We start from the raw sequence: 2,868 nt of genomic DNA, 5'->3' as shown, positions 1-2,868 counted from the left end.
TTTTATAAAGTGCAATTTATCATTTTTCTTCTATTGATTATATTTTTGATGTGGTAGCTAAGAATTCTTGGCCTTACTCGAGGTCATAAAGATCTTTTCCTGTATTTTCTTCTGAAAGTTTTATACTTTTAGCTCTTAAATTTGTACTGTGAGTTAATTTTTTGTGGATAACATGAGGAAAGCATCTAAATTAATCTTTTTCCACATGGATATCCAGTTGTCCCAGTGACATTTGTTGAAAAGGTTTTCATTTCTCTGTAACATTGCATTGACACATGGAGGTCTAAGAAATAATACAGTATGGTCCCTGGTACACTTTGCCTGGTTTTCTCCAATGGTAGGCAGCATTTTGCAAGGGCTTCCCTGGTAGCTCAGCTGGTAAAAAATCCGCTTGCAATGTAGGAAACCGTGGTTCAATTCCTGGGTTGGAAAGATCCCCTGAAGAAGGGATAGACTACCCACTCCAGTGTTCTTGGGCTTCCCTTGTGGCTCAGACAGTAAAGAACCCGCCTGCAGTGTGGGAGACCTGGGTTCGATCCTTGGGCTGGGAAGATCGCCTGGAGGAGGGCATGTCAACCTACTCCCGTATTCTTGCCTGGAGAATCCCCATGGACAGAGGAGCCTAGAGGCTGCAGTCCATGGGGTTGCAAAGAGTCAGACACAACTGAGCGACTAAGTACAGCACAGCACAGCGTTTTGCAAAACTAAGTTGTAATAATATAACCTGGATATTGACATTGATAAAATCCACAGCTCTTAGTCAGATTTTCCTAGTTTTATTTATACTCATTTTTTTTGTGTGTGTGTGTAGGGCGTGGAGTGGAAGGCTGTGGATTTTTATTAAGTGCTATACAATTTCATCACCTGCCAAGGTACTGAGCAGTTCCAACACCACAAGATCGCTCCTGTTGCTCTCTTATAATCACTCCCAGTTCCCTGCCACCACCACCCTTGCCCCTCCCTGACCCTTGGCAAACACTAACCTGACCTCTATTTCTAAAATTTTGTCATTTCAAAAATGTTATGTAAAGAGAACCATGCATTATGTAATAATTCAGGATTAGGCTTTTCACTCAAAAAAATATGGAACACTATGAATTTGTATATCATCCTTGCACAGGGGCCAGGCTAATCTTTTCCATCTCATTGCCATTTTTGTGCATGTGATGCCAAAGTGCACATAATAATTTATTTTTAATGTAGGTTTTTATGTATTTGTATCATATCTCTCAATTTTTATTTATTCGCTGCATATCATGTCTTTTTGTTCCTGTATTCCTTCTTTACTACCTCTTTTTGTATTAAATAATTTTTTCTGGTGTACTCTTTAAATGCCTTTGTTTTTTGTTTTTAATTGTATTTTTGGAATGATTTCCTTAGTGGTTCTTCTGGAGGAATTACAATATGCTTCTTAACTAAAAGCAATCTATTTCAGATAATTCAAAATTCATTCCAGTAAAATATAGAAACTGCTCCAATATAGCTCTATTCCCTCTCCCCCCCCTTTGTGATATTATTGTCATATATATTGCTTCTTTATATGCTATATTATTTCAATTATAACTATTCTTTATGCAATTCTTTTTTAAATATGTTGAGAAGAAAAGAGAAAAACTCTCTTTATACTATCTCTTTTATTGAACTACATAATTACCTTTACTCATGCTCTTTATTTCTTTGTGTGGCTATGAATTACTGTCTAGTGCCATTTCTTTTCAGCCTGAAGAATTTCCTTTAGTATTCTTTATAAGGCAAATCATCTTTATCTGGGAATGTCTTTATTTTACATTCATTTTTGAAATGTAGTTTTGCCGGATATGGGATTCTTGGTTGATTTTTTTCTTCTTTCAGTACCTCAAGTATGGGCTTCCCTGGTAGCTCAGTGTAAAGAATTCCCCTGTCAATGCAGGAGGCGAGGGTTCAATCCCTAGGTCAGGAAGATCCCCTGGAGAAAGAATGACAACTCACTCCAGTATTCTTGCCTGGGAAATTTCATGGACAGAGTAGCCTGGGGGCTACAGTCCACGGGGTCACAAAAGAGTTGGACATGACCGACTGACTAAACAAAAACAACTTTGAACATTTCACCCTACTGCTTTCTGGGCCTTCACCATTTTTGATGTTAAACTATTGCGTCCCCTCCCCATTGTATGTGATGGATTGTTTTTATCTTGCTACTTTATATTTTCTATTTTTGAGGGGCTTTCAGCACTTTGACTATGATGTGTCTCAGTGTGGATATTTTCCCTTTGTTTGGAGTTCACAATGTGTAGATTAATGTTTTTGATCAAGGAATGCAGAGTTCCAGAGAATAGCAAGGAGAGATTAGAAAGCTTTCTTAAGTGAACAGTCCAAAGAAATAGAGGAAAACAATAGAATGGTGAAGACAAGTGATTTCTTCAAGAAAATTAGAGATACCAAGGGAACATTTCATGCAAAGATGGGCACAATAAAGGACAGAAACAGCAAGGACATAACAGAAGCAGAAGAGATGAAGAAGAGGAAGCAGGAATACACAGAAGAACTGTACAAAAAAGGTTGTTATGACCTAGATAACCATGATGGTGTGGTCACTTGCCTGAAGCCAGTCATCATGGAGTGTGAAGTCAAGTGGGCCTTGGGAAGCATAACTATGAACAAAGCTAGTGGAGTTGATGGAATTCCAGCTGAGCTATTTGATATCCTAAAAGATGATGCTGTTAAAGTTCTGCACTCAATATGCCAGCAAATTTGGAAAATTCAGCAATGGCCACAGGATTGGAAAAGGTCAGTTTTCATTCCAATCCAAAAGAAAGACAATGCCAAAGAATGTTCAGAGTACTGTACAATTGCACTCATTTCACACGCTAACAGGGTTGATGCTCAAAA

At 38.1% G+C, this 2,868-nt stretch overlaps 1 non-coding gene across 1 annotated transcript; it reads right to left on the bottom strand.

Annotated features, from left to right (window-relative positions):
- Positions 1-1,075: 1,075 nt before the first annotated feature.
- Positions 1,076-1,180, bottom strand: LOC145537271 (U6 spliceosomal RNA). The gene has a single exon (XR_014076298.1). It is a non-coding gene; the product is annotated as a U6 spliceosomal RNA (small nuclear RNA).
- Positions 1,181-2,868: the final 1,688 nt, after the last annotated feature.

This window comes from Giraffa tippelskirchi, chromosome X (assembly GCF_054371585.1).
Source record: "Giraffa tippelskirchi isolate mGirTip1 chromosome X, T2T-mGirTip1v1.2.pri, whole genome shotgun sequence".
Taxonomy (NCBI): Eukaryota; Metazoa; Chordata; class Mammalia; order Artiodactyla; family Giraffidae; genus Giraffa; species Giraffa tippelskirchi.
Note: the sequence above shows the minus strand (reverse complement) of the source record. Positions and strands in the feature narration are given on the sequence as shown.